The sequence below is a fragment of the Struthio camelus genome, chromosome 12, assembly GCF_040807025.1.
Source record: "Struthio camelus isolate bStrCam1 chromosome 12, bStrCam1.hap1, whole genome shotgun sequence".
NCBI classification, from domain to species: domain Eukaryota; kingdom Metazoa; phylum Chordata; class Aves; order Struthioniformes; family Struthionidae; genus Struthio; species Struthio camelus.
The window spans coordinates 24,306,858-24,319,952 of record NC_090953.1 but is presented as its reverse complement, the minus strand read 5'-3'; the positions used below and the strand labels follow the sequence as shown (position 1 = coordinate 24,319,952).

General features: G+C 46.3%; 1 protein-coding gene across 1 annotated transcript in view; it reads right to left on the bottom strand.

The window, feature by feature from the left end:
- The window catches only part of HCN4 (hyperpolarization activated cyclic nucleotide gated potassium channel 4), a 116,041-nt gene that overhangs the window by 52,208 nt on the left and 50,738 nt on the right, over positions 1–13,095 (bottom strand). The gene's annotated exons all lie outside the window — the stretch shown is intronic.

Genomic DNA, 13,095 nt, shown 5'->3' with positions numbered 1-13,095 from the left:
GATTAAAATACCAAAATACAAAATCACAATCATTCACCCCTCTTGCCCTTTGAGTTTGCATTTTAATTTACGTTTAAAGCTCCATAACTCCTTTTACAAAACAAGTTGGTTGCAAGTGATTACGGCAGCCCCTCCTCATAAATAAGCTTCACCATTGCATCATTCTAGCTGCAGTGCCCCTCTTTGATTTCTGCTCTCGCTGAGTGTATGCTACGCCCTGACCCATGGTAGAAGCTAGCTTTGTACTGGATGTCAGGTGCAGGCTCTGCAAGTCTGAAATGCAGGAAAACGTGACCTCAAACTCAGCAGAGACTTTGAGGGGAGGATTTGATGTAACTGCTTCTTCTACTAGCTGCTAAATCTCCTCCAGTCTTATGTTAAGGTAGGCAAGGAAAAGGGAAACATGGCAGAACTAGGCAACAGTCTTGCCTTGGCACAATACTTGCTTTTAGCAAGGAGGTGCAGAAACCTGGAGATCTCCATCTCCATCCAGCTGCAACCACACCTCTGCAGATAATGCTTTTGGGCCGTGCTCAGATCAACACAGTGGTGAACTCAGTGCAGCTCCCCTTGATACATTAGGTTCTCTGCCGAACAGCAGAATCCGATGGGTAAATAGACACTGCTACAGGTAAGAACAACCTCCCTCATGAAACTCACCTGCTGGGATGCCGGGGGGACACAGCTCGTGCTCCCCACGTGAGCAAGTTCCTCTCACTCCAACATCACCCTGCAAACAGAGCCCCCAACACATCTGGCATCCTCTCCCACATGCTGCCGCATTGCCATGGCGAATTGTGGCAGAGCCAGGATGGATGGAGGCCTGACAGCCATGCCCCAACCCTACCAACATGTCCTGCCCTAAGGCCTCGCCTGGAGAAATGTTAATCACTGCTCCCGACATGCGGCGCTGCTGTTGCCGCTAGAGGAGGAGTGGAATATTTAGACAGCTGTGTGAACGGAGCAGATAGACTCACTGCTGTCAGCTGCCTCAACTGCAGCTCGTCAGGAGGCCTCCTCATGGTTTCAAGGTCCACGCAGCCTGGCTGTTTTGCAGCTCAGCCCACAATCTGTTGACACAATGTCCTCATTGGATTTCAGGGAAGGAACTGAAAAGCAGAGGAATATGAGGGGCAAATAGGACTTCTGTGAATCAGCACAGATGGGACTTGTGAAGCGAAAAGAGTATTACTCTGGAGAGATGAGGCTGCATGTCCTAGCAGCATGTCCCAGCTCTATTCCTGCATTTCCATCCTGACCTATAGGCTTTAGTACTCCCTTCCAGGGCTTCTTCCAGTCAGCTCTGTCCTAATCTGGCTGCACCAGCTTGAAGCTTCCCAAGACTCTGCCCGTGCTTGTGTATCCCACCCTACGGCCCCTCCCGCCCTCTCAGCCCCAACAGCCCTGCTGTAGCTCCTTCACTTGGGCCCACAGCCTCTCCTGCTAGCCCCCCTGCAGGCTCCCCCCCAGCTCTGCTTTGTACCTCTGGCCTGCCCTGCTGTCCAGCCCTGCAGGGTGGCACTTTCTGCCCAAAGTCCAAGTGCATGATTTACCTCTCAGTTCTTCAGATGTAAAATAAACTCGTAAGCACAGCTTTCCTGTGGGGCACCAGGCAGTCCTCACTGAAACGAGAGCCACCTGAGAATCATATGCAATTACCAAGGGAGCTGAGCATCTGTCAGCTAAGTACCTAAAGCAGGTGATAGGGACACGGGCGTGCTATGTGACTGTATGGCTAAGTCCATATAACTGCTTGCTACCCTGATAGGGGTGGTCCTGCTCCTTCCCAATGGCATGTACCTGCCATATCCCATGTAACTGCCATCTTTACCTGTATCAGTGATAGCCCTCCTGTGACCCCATGGTAAGTCGGTTCAAGCAGCCAAAAAGGCAGAAAACTAATTTTGTAAAGGAAAGGAATTATGTTTTCTCAGTTTATCTCCCTCAATTGGCTCGCCGTTCTGTTCCCAGAGCTAGCTGTTCAATTTGAACGCTCGTTTCCACACCAGATATTAACACTTCCCTACCTAATCAGGATGCCACGAGGTTATATGTATTAAGAGATGCTGACATGCTCAAACCATACTGGGAGGGAGCCATATAAGACTGCCAGGAATCAGAAAGACGAACGATTTGGATAACTGTGTCTAAACCCCATTATTTCCTCTGCATCCACGGTGCAGCTGGAGTCCACAGTGTCACTTAGTGTGAGAAAGGCCATTCTAACAATATTTCTGAGCTAAAAAGAAGAAAATATCCAAAATCCAGCATGAAAGGCTGTTCTAGGAAATCCGACTCTCATTGCTGACTCAATAGGTCTGAAAGCTGAGCACATAACTCATAAAGAATAATTCCTACTGGTTTCATTTTTTTTTTCCATTGCAGAAATGAACATTCTCATTTAGATAACCCCAAGTGAATTCAGCCCACTCCAGTGACAGCCATGGGCTATGCTTTTAATGAAGCCAGAGCAGCAGTTTGCAAAAGGATCAGTGAGTGGATCTTTTGTATTGCCAGGGTTTTACTGTACTAATGACTTTTCCTCTCCTACCCACCTGTGTTTTTCAAAGAGCTCTAGCCCTCCTGTAACCTGGGGGACGCCAGCCAGGGAGAGGGAGAAACCCTGTCAGATTTAGGAAGTGCCTTCCTTGTTTTAATTTAGAGAGTGAAGAGCCTGAGGGAATGGCTGGTTTGGGGAAAAAGGTAGATGGACATGGAGCTTCTTATATGATGATTGGGGTCTATTCCAGTAAGGCTAGAGCACAAAGCCTTTACCTGCCGGTCTATCTCCAAAACGCATAATGGCATAACAGAGCGTGTTTGCTTCTACCATTAGGCTCCACTGCCTCCTCTCATGCGCTGGCAACTCATACACTTGCTGGCAGCTGAGAAACGGCAGGTCTGTGCAAAGCGTGCGTGTCTTGGGTTACACGCCTTCCTCCACTGCTGGGCCGCCCCCTAACCTGCAAGGAAGGAGTGTGCCCACCTGGAAGCATAGGACCCAGTGTTGAAGCAGGAAGGGGAGAAGAGAGTCCTGCCAATTGGGGATGCATTTGCCCTTGCAGCACATGGATGTTCCCATCACAGAGCTCAGAGAGGCCAAGAGCTAAGTGGCCATTTGGAACTGCCCTCTAATGCCCAGCCCTGTCTAGGGCAAGGCTTGCCAGGGAGCTGACACAAACTTCCCATACTGGTAGTGGCTCTATGGACAGCAAGGACAGATTCTGTGATTCAGTTCATCTACTCTGGACATTCAGACTCTAAGTTAATATCTAGGCTATTACTAGAGGCAATGGATGGAAACACACCTCCAGAGGAAGACATCTAGTCTGTGGCATTTGTTTAACTGAGGAGCGGGTGCACCTTGTCTCAGGAATTCCTGTTTCTCAATGCTGACCATAAAGTGAGGCTAGATAATGAACTACAGCTGTAGGTGTCTGAATGGCAGGTGAGACAAATCCAATTTCAAATGTCACTCTCAGGAGCTAGCAGCTCATGACCACTCCTCGGAGTGCACATTTGCATTTGCATGTAAGAGGAAAAAAAAGAAACACTCACCCCACGGCATGCAGAAATAACTGTGAAGGGGCGTGAATGAACACCTTTCACTGAGAAGAAGCTCCTGTAAACGGCCCCTGCGTTGCAGGGAATAAAAAACGCCAGTAAATGGCCCCTGCGTTGCAGGGAATAAAAAACGCCAGTTGCTTGCTGGAGAGTGTCTAAGCTAGTGCTGCAGTATCCTAAAGCAGTCTTTAGCTCACCAGAGAGAGATGGGGAGGAAACATGCTAGAATCACGCTAGGTCCACGAGCAGAGGAACGTGAGCAGTAATTGGTACTTCTCTGTTTTCCATCATTAACACTCAAGGCTTTCTTGTCCTTTTGTAACACAACCCAGGCTGGGTCCCAGAGCATCACACCTCCTTCTGCCCTGGAACTGCTTGTGCTTTCAGTCTTTCAGCTGCCTGAGATTTGAAAAAAGGGAGTGAGGACAAGGAGAAGGAGGAAGCGGAGGTTCAAGCTCAGAGTATCCATTTGCAAGGGCATTCTCTGATAGACCTAATGCCCCCATTTCTTTGTCCAAAACAAGTGGTGGCTTGGGAACCCCTGTTACAAAGTCAGTTCTGTGCTTCTAGCTAAAGGGCCTCTTGCAATGCTTTCTGAAAGGACAGCATGGGGAAAAGCGAGAGGACCAAAACTTTGCCCCATGAAGTAGTCTCTAGTCGTATAAGGGCTCTGCCTTGGAACCCCTGCTTATACTGGACAGGCTACCTGTTGGGATCCTAAGGGTATGAATCTGAAATCTTCTCAGCTCCAACAATATCTGTACAGTGCTCCTCAACTTGCTCTGTACTGCTGCAGGCTCCCTCTCTGCTGACTACTTGAGCTGGAAGAAATCAAGAACATCTTAAAAGAAGTGGGGATCTGGCTCTGGCAGTGAAATGAGGGCTTTGACTCAAGTCAAAGTTGCATGTTTAATTAAACATTTTGTTTTATGTTGGTACATAGCTCAGTGTGGCTATCCAAACCAATAGGTCAACAGAACTTCTCAGACTCTTGAGAGCAATGTTGTATTAGTACATGCGTCTGCCTAGGGCTCTGGAGGCTGGACTACTGTGAGGCACTGAGATGCTGCCAACAGGATACTCTGGAGAGGGTGTAGCAACAGCTGAGCAGCCCCATGCAGGGAGGCAGCTTGCTCCAGACACAGTCAGTACCAGCCCTGCCAGGCCCTGGCAAGCAGTGGCAAAGCCTCTGTCTCTGCGCTTTCCTCCTCACCGCTCCAGGCTCTGCAGGCCCTGGTAGCTGGGGTGAATCCCAGACCCCTGTAAGCTCTCTATGAACACACGTGTGACATGTGGAACAAATGGGTCATCCTAAGGCTCTGGGAGTCATGATGCAGAGACACAACAACGATTCTCTTTGGAGCCAGCATGGCTAAGCCAGAGCTAAACACCCTGCTAGACAGAGCTAACAGCAGGCAAAGTCTCTCAGCTGAATGCTGGCTCTGTACAGCACTGACTGGCATCCATAGGGTTTGTGAACAGATTCTGCACCACAGGAAAGCAATGAAACTGCTTGTTGCCCTTTACTAGCTCTAGTAGCAATATAGCAGGATTTCTGTAGTGCCGCATCCGAACTAAGAAAGCCTGCTGGTCCCAAGCCAGCTCTGGTGTCTGTATCCACACTCTGGTTAATACACAACAGTGCTAAATCCCCTGTGGATAATCAAGTAGTTGTTAAGCTACTCCAGCTTAATAGAAAACAAAGTATCTACTGGCAATTCATGGTTTAAAAAACCCAAAGACCTTAGGAGGAAACACAAAACTCCCAAGAGAATCAAAACTGTACCTTAGGTTCTTCGGAGTGCCTAGGGGTCAGAGTTAAGATCTTGTGTTCTGCTGTGAGGGAATGCCTATTTACTTACCTTTCAGAACAGTTTTTGTTGGCTATGCAGAAAAGAGTTGGGATGTCTTTCACTCTTCCTTCCCGTACTTGGCTTTTGTAAACAACAGTGGTAAAGACATGTTTTCCTCTTAGAGGCATTAGCTGCCTTTTCAAATGTATGTTTTAAGTCTCCCGACATACTGGAGGTGGGTGGTTTTTGTGAAGAGCTTTTCTGAGCCTGAAATATTGTTAGATAGACTAGTGTAGGGTATTTGCCCTAAGTCCCTGCATCATTGACTGTGTGATATGCACAGTGTACATATCACCCATCTAATCCCTGAGTGGGCCTCATCCTGCTTCATTTAGGAGAACTGACTAGAGAACAGTCTAAGCTATTACTCCTTCAGGTCAACGTGTAAACTAAAGGTAGCTCCTTGGGCAACCAATGTTTTTCTCATTTAGGGATCACTATCACCCGGCAGAGGCAATTCCTGTGACAAGATGCTAAACTTCACTTTCCCCACGCTCAGCAGAAATCTTGACTGGCACAACCCGTGCAACAGTGGAAGGTTTTGGGATCCTTGAGAAGCAGATATGTCCTGGAAGGGTGAAGGGAGGGGAGAGACCAGCAACATGCAAAGCTCGCAGGAGGGGCTTCCCCCAGGAGAAGAAATCCTAAATCCTCTCCAGGCACATACAGCATCATACGCATTAGAGCACGGAAGCATGGAAGCCATGAGCCACACACAGAGCTAAAACCCCTGAGCAATTCAGATACTGTTAGGGGCACACAAGAAATAAAAGTCAAGAGAGAAAGGGTAGCTCCTGGAGAGATCCAGCGTGTTGGGTAAACCCGCACCACCGGGAAACACAATGCTTCGGCACAGCAACACAAAAGACCTCAGTGGCTGTTTTCCCTCTCCTGATGCTGCTGATGAGAAATGCGTCATCAACCCCTTTACTTCCTGTTTCCTCTCTCTCCCCAATTTTCTATTTTTCTTCCAGTGATGTCACTATTTAGCTGTGCCAAAACACAAACTAATTTAACTCCAAAAGATTTCCTGTCTTGAGTAGCTCATCAGGCCACACTCCTTTTTTTTTTCCCTTTTTTTTTTTTTTGGAAAGAATGGCCAAAATGCTGCTCTTGCCACTAAAACATACAAAGATAAGAGCTTTGAAATTCTGAGGCAACTGTTGCCAGACTGGACTGCTGAAAAGGGCCTTAGTTACGGAGGAAAATTATGCAAAGGGATAGATACAGCTGGGCTTATGTGCAACTTTACAGTGTGCTGGAAAGTGGAATTCCCATATGAAGGAAAGCTGCTTTGGTCAGACAGCTTTGGGTTGTGCTAATCACAATGTGCTTGGCAGACCAGCGCATCGGCATGGGAGGCAGGGAGCCTTCTGATCCAGATTGTACTGGGACAATGCTGAAGCAGCCGCCAGCGCAGAGCAGATGGACTGGAGAAGGGAAATCTTCTGCGGTGCACAAATACATCAGCCAGCAGCGTGCAGGTTCACGAACGCGCTTGACAGTTTGAGATGGGTTGGGATTTGGTTTTGCTGCTTTTTTGCTGTGCCAGGAAGGAAAACTATAGCTGGAAGATCAAGTTTTAGATGAAGGCAAGAGGTTGGGGTTGCTCCTCTTTTGATGCTTGCTTTGCACCAAATGGCATAATCAATGTCAGCAGAGTTGCTGATGCTGCCTTGAGTCAGTGTGAGAGGAGAATCGGGTCCGTGACTCATTAGGTTTAAAGCTCATGGGGGAAGATATTCAGGAGTGTGCCTGTCTCAGGGCTGTCTGGAACAGCTGAGTTTGAGGGAAGTGCACTGAGGGCCAGGTGTTAAGAGAGATATCCAAGTAGATTTTACACTTTAAATAATAATCCTTTGCACTGCTATGGCATTTTTCGTCTGAAGGTCTCAAGGGGCTCAGCTGACATTAATCTGGTATGCTTCAGTATCTCCAGTGCATGTCTTATCTCGATTATTACAGATGGGCAAAATGAGGCACGTAAAAGGGAAAAGCCACTTGCCAAAGGTCGCACAGGAAGCTGAGAGCAAAGTTTTGAAGCAAATTCAGCTGTGCCAGCTTTATCTCCTGCTCTAACCATTGCCCATGTGCTGTGGCTACTAACTAGAGTCCAAGGAGGTACCCTACAAGTTCAGAAATGGCCACTTCAGCATGATCAAAAATAGGAGTGTGTATGTGCAGTGCGAAGCAGGGAGAAGTGCTCTCAGAGCAGCCTGATGCCAGCCTGCCAGACCTCGACCTCCTCCCGAGGTGATGTAACTCTTCCCAGGCAGCTCGCTTCTGGCTAACGAAAGCTCTTCTCCAGTTACGAGCTGAGGGGCCGCAGACAGAGAACAGCAGAAAACCCAAGCGAAAATTTAAAATAGCATTTTCTTGCCTTCTTCCCCAGAGACTTGCGTCTACTGGAAAATATTTACAGCAGGGAAAGGTGAAATAGCAGGGCTAATTAACACGCAGAAAGCTGGCACAAATGGCAGATGTTTATAGATATATATAAAACCCCAAAGATCGTGCCGCCACCATGTGTTTTTGCCTCTTGCACTCTCAAAGTTCAGGTTGTCATGACAACAGCCCCCCTTCCCCTCCCCATGCAACCATTCCCAGCCTAGACTTTAATCTCCATCATTTTAAGAACTTTTGTCACCACGGCAACAGGACACAGACTTTTAAAAATATTTTCTAGCACAATTCAAACAACTGTCTTTCCTGTATGGTTTTCTTTAAACCTCTAGGAAAAACACTTAGGGCTGGATTCTGCCCCCACTGAACTCGGCTGGAAGCCTCCCATGGATGCTAGTTAACAGAGGCAGGAGACGGCCAGCGCTTCCAGTGCGAAGGGACAAGGGCAGGTTTCATCTCCCCGGGAATGTGTCTAACAGCAGTAATGCAAGGCCTGGGGCCAGTGCTTTCTCCAGAACCCGTAGGACTTTGCAGCATGCATCCCTTTGCTTTTCAACGCGGCTTATGCTCTCATATGCTTACACCTCCGTTTTCAACAGTATCTACGTTCCTCTCAATACTGTTAAACGCTATTAAACAAACAAACAAAAAAAACCCCAAAAAACAAGTCCCCAGAGCTGCAAGTAGGTTAGGTGTCTAGCTCTCAGTGGCAATTAGATAAGTAACGTGCCTAGGCATTTTTTTAATATCTCATGGCTCTTATCTGCATCTTTGGAATCTCAGTTCTTCTGAAAGGCTAGCAATGAATCACTCTTGGAAACAGGTCACAGGCTTTTTTGGAGGTTTAAGAATGACCACAGTCATCAGGCAAAAGGGCTGTCTAGCTCAGTAGATATACACAGATAGGCCTAGGGGAAGAAATATTTGGGAAGGCTGAGGGGAAAGGAAGCATACAGACCAGAGAAGGGGGCAAGAAACATAACTGGTTTGAAAATGGAACTTGTTTCATGTTAGGAAAACCTGGCTACCATGGGGCGAGAGGTGCAATCTGTCACGGCCAGACACACCGAGAAGGAGCGCGGAGTGGACGGACCCTGTTCCCAGAAGAGCAGCTTCCACATAGCTCTGCACCGGACTGGCATTCGGTGAAGGTATTCATCACTGGAAAAGGCAGCTGAGCAGCAAGATGAGGTAATCGATGGATGACTCAGATGATGTAGGTGAGTTCAGGCTGCAGACTATGTCAGAAGGACCTCATTTGTGATCTGATCAAAAATACATTCAGCTAAGTGGGAAGACACCCCTTGAGTGCAATGAGCTATCAAGCACAAAGCCAATTAAAAAGGTTAGCATGGAAAAGTAATGAGACAAAATAATAATGGCAATAATGAACACGCTATGCTATTACCTAGGTCAGTGACACCCCTTCCCTTGGAACATGAAGTCTGTTTCCAGCCAGAAGTTAAAAAGTTGTAGAAATAGGTGTCCTGAGGGAGGAGATCCCAGATCTTTCCTCCCAGCAGCAACAGCTCCTAAAGCTGTGCCACGTCACATACCGTCTCGAAGCTGTTTGCCTTCTGTCAAGCGACAGCTTAGTTTGTGGATCCCTGATTAGGAGGTAGGAGTTCAAAATCAGTAATTCTAGAACAAACTGTGGGACAGTTTGGTCCAAGCAGGAAATGGTGACAGGCAGATATGGCAGAGGTGTCTCAGAAGGAGGTCAGTATAATGGGATAGGTTAAGTGCTCATAATTACCCTCTCTCTTATGCAAAGACAAGAGGAGTTTTTATGAAAGTGAAGTATCAGCTGATAAGAGGAAATGCTCCTTTTTTCCAAACACTGTGCAGTTTAGCCTGTGTAATACATTGCCACAGGAATCCTTCCGGCCAAGAACTTGGCAGGATACTAAATACATGCATAAATAAATAAATAGCTGAATAATAACTTAAAAAGATGCGTTCATATTCTTCCTTTTCAGGGCTTAAAAAATTTTCTAACTGATGAAACGGAGGAATAAATCTACCTGTGGGCAGACTATTATTCAGCTGCTGTTTGGAATTCATCATATGCTCCCTCTGAAGCATTTGACCACTGTTAAGAACAGGCTACTGGACTAAATGACCTCTGGTCTGTCACAGTACTTCCTCTTCGCCATTTACATATGTGAAAGAGTCTGACCTGGAGAACTATTGACTATCTGTCTGCTGTATTTCTAGGCATAAATACACAGCCAGAACATAGGAAAAAGAAAATCGGATCAACAGACAAGAGCCTTCAAATGGAAAAACCTGGCTTCTTAAAATTCAGATCAGACAGTAAAACAACCACAGCTCACAGTGTGAAGAAAGCTGTCACAAAAAAAATTAGCAGTAACCTTTGACTTCATATTTCTTTCAGTCACACTTTAATTTTCCAATCTGAGATTCAGAACAGATTTAAGACAATTCAAGAATGTCACTTAACGTGCTTATGGATTCATATGGTTAGCAAGTTGGATATAATATAAACTCACTAGGTTCTGTCCAGTAAGTGCAAGCTTGCTGAAGAACTGAAGAACTCATACCGTATATTCTTGATCAATTTGTATTTCTGTAATGCATCTTGCATTTCAGTTAAGAGTAAAGCATGTGCACATTAACCCTCTATTAAGCCCTATTTAAATGTCTAGAGATAGCTCACCAAAAGATGAGCTGAAACAGCACATTTGCAAAAGTGAAAGGAACAGGCACAGGTTTGTCTTCTAAACACTGCTCTCTGCATAAGCAAATCAAGTTGCACACCTGGATGAGGCGCCCGGCTCATCTCTGAATGGGCTGGAGCAGCTGGAAGCAGAAGGGTTCAGAGGCCCTGTCCCCACTGAAATCGGGCCCACCGCTCCACAGTTACACCTCTCTATGGACGACCCTTCAGCAGCAACGCATAGAGATCAGGGCAGCAGCCAAAATCAGTCTTGCTGGCTCTTCAAAAGAAATGATGCTGCACATATTTTCACACTGATCTCTTCTCAGCAATGCAGCTAGCATTTGTTTGAAGGATCAGGCTTTCTGTCAACTGGACTGACGGCAAGTGTTTTCCTCCTGTTTTTAAACAGGGCGGATAAGGTAAATTTCAAACTGCTGCATCCGCCCATTGAAGCTGTTATTGTGTTACGCTTGATCATATTTATGTACAAAAGCATCCCCTACCGCTGCTTATAGCACAGCTCAGCCTGCTGGGACGGCACACGTTCTGAAGGGAGATGGAGCACTTTCCACCTAACTCAATCCTCTCGTTTAATTGGATTACAACCTCGGCAACCAAACACAACTTCCGCCCTGCACTTTTTTTAAGCCCTTAGTGATTGTGGCATCCATGAAAGGAACTAGCCCGGCAGGCCTGGAGACTTGAGCAGTTTCAGGCGCCACGAGGCAGATAGTGTGAGCCAAGATAATAAAAGCTCCTCCGGCTCCAAATTCTGCGTCGTTGTGTTTCAACTGGGACCAGGGCTCACAAACTGAGGATACTCAGCACAAGGGTCTGATTTTTGGATGGGCTGAGCATTTGCCTGCAAAGTCTCCATTGATCCACTTTTCTTTTTCTTCTTGCTAGTAAAATTTCAGAAACAGCTGATGAAAAGAAAGGTGTACTTGACACTACAGTGAAAAAAAAATTTAACTGCAGCACTGTACAAATCCAGAGCACAGGGTTTTCAGGTTGCTGGGTAGGCTGGTGTTTGCTCCCTGGCAGTACAAACTTAAATGGCTTTGTTACAACATCGGGTTTTTTTCTGATGCAGACTGCTTCGATGTAGGCTGGTCTAAATAATTCCAACAAGGATCTGAATCATCTTTAGGGGACCGAGTTTGCCAGTGCAGTACCAAAACATTTCATTGCGTACGCTGATGGAAATTTATTTCCCTCTAGCATATGACACAGACTGCATCCTGCCTAAGACAAGTAACAGGACAGACAAATGCCTTCCTGCTCTTTTAGAGTAACAACAGTAATACAATCTTTTCAGTCTTGCAATCTGCATCTTAGAGAAGACATCTCTTAAAAGAATGACTCCTTGAAAATAACTCCTTGGGTAACATAAACCTCAGAAAACCTGTACCTTCAGGTAACCTTCACAGAAGGAGGCAGAGGAGACACAGGAACTGGAGGAAGAGGAGCTGTTGGAGGAACGATGGCTATTACCCTCACGTGCACGCGGCCCGCGCTGCTCCAGGGAGGGGAGGGAACTGCTGGGCTCCTTTTTTTGTTTGATTCAAGCATTTGAGGAGGGGGAAAGTGGAGTCTGATTTTTCTTTAACCAATAAGCAGTAGGTTGTATTTCTCAAAATATGACAGGTTAATTCCTGCTGTGGTTGCACACAGATACCTTGAATGAGTGCAGAAAGATGATCTAAATCAGAACAAAGAGGTTTAAAGGCAGTATTTAAATGCTACCTAAAATGTTCCTAAACCGCCATTAATATATGCTGGGCAGGAAGCTAGTCCCTCAAGGCTGCCGTTTTAATTAGAATTCCAGCAGGAAATGCTGCCTGATGACAGGTTATCAAGGCAAAAATATCCAGAGCTGTAGCCAGGGAACAGACAGAGAATGGCACCGCTCTTTTAGGCATATAATAATAAATAAATAAATAAATAATGATAATAAAAAAATAATAGCAGTAGTAGTAGTAGTAGTTTGACAGAAATGTGGTACATTCACCCCAAAATAGCAGGCTGTTATAAAAAACAGCTGCTGCTGCCCCCCTGTCTCCAAGCACACCCTTTCACAGGCAGGTTTTTCACCCTTGCTACCCAAGATTTTTACCCTGAAAAGGACGAGGTGTTAGATACTAGGTCCTTGTCTGTCCCTGCTGGAATGGACCCAGACACCCCCATGGTACTGCAAGACCCTCTCCTAAATTTTGACAAAGTCCTAATGAAAGTTTATCTTTTCTTTAAGTAAGTGTACACTGGTGTAAAGGAAGCGAGGCTCACGGGCTGGGAGAGGAGTAAAGTGGGAGGGGATGGTGGGTCACAGACCTAACAGGAGTAACAGGAAATTTGGAATGGATGTAGCACCAAAGCCATACCAGAAGGAAAATAGCAGAAACTGTGCCAAAGAAAATAGTTTGGTTTCAGTGATCCTATCACGTAATGTGCCTTTTGGAGGGAAATATCAGTAAAACACCTTCTGGTTACGTGATGCAGTGTACACGACGAATAACTCCATTAACTTCAGCTGAAACCACTTAAAGGGAACAAGGACAAATCACATCAGAAGTGGATCCCAATTGCTCCAGG